Source organism: Penaeus monodon, chromosome 22 (genome assembly GCF_015228065.2).
Source record: "Penaeus monodon isolate SGIC_2016 chromosome 22, NSTDA_Pmon_1, whole genome shotgun sequence".
Lineage (NCBI taxonomy): Eukaryota > Metazoa > Arthropoda > Malacostraca > Decapoda > Penaeidae > Penaeus > Penaeus monodon.
Genome location: NC_051407.1, coordinates 8,898,141 through 8,898,485, shown reverse-complemented (window position 1 = coordinate 8,898,485; position 345 = coordinate 8,898,141). Strand labels below are relative to the sequence as shown.

At 42.6% G+C, this 345-nt stretch overlaps 1 protein-coding gene across 1 annotated transcript in view; it reads left to right on the top strand.

The window, feature by feature from the left end:
- Window positions 1-345, top strand: part of LOC119586918 (glycine-rich cell wall structural protein-like) — a gene marked incomplete in the record, with an annotated part of 5,192 nt that overhangs the window by 2,677 nt on the left and 2,170 nt on the right.

Sequence of the window (345 nt, the reverse complement as noted above, 5' to 3'; positions counted from 1 at the left end):
TACAGGGCGTGTGAACACCCTGTGACACCCCTCCGACCCCGGTAAATTCCTGCTCACATAACCTCTATCATTAGCAAACTCTCACCTCGATCTTTGCCTCAAGAGAAGGGTATGACCACGGGCACTCTTTACTACAGGTTCAGCCTCATTACGTCATATGTTGCACAGGGAATGTACGTTGGTTGAATCAGGAATCTCTGTAGGTGATTGTTACACCGTGTGGATGTTTACAGATATCGTGTGTGGATGTCTTGCATTTTATGAATGTTATGTAAGATTCGTTATTTTTTCTTAAATGGATAAACGCACATAGATATATTTATGCAGGAGCATAAACGCACAGAT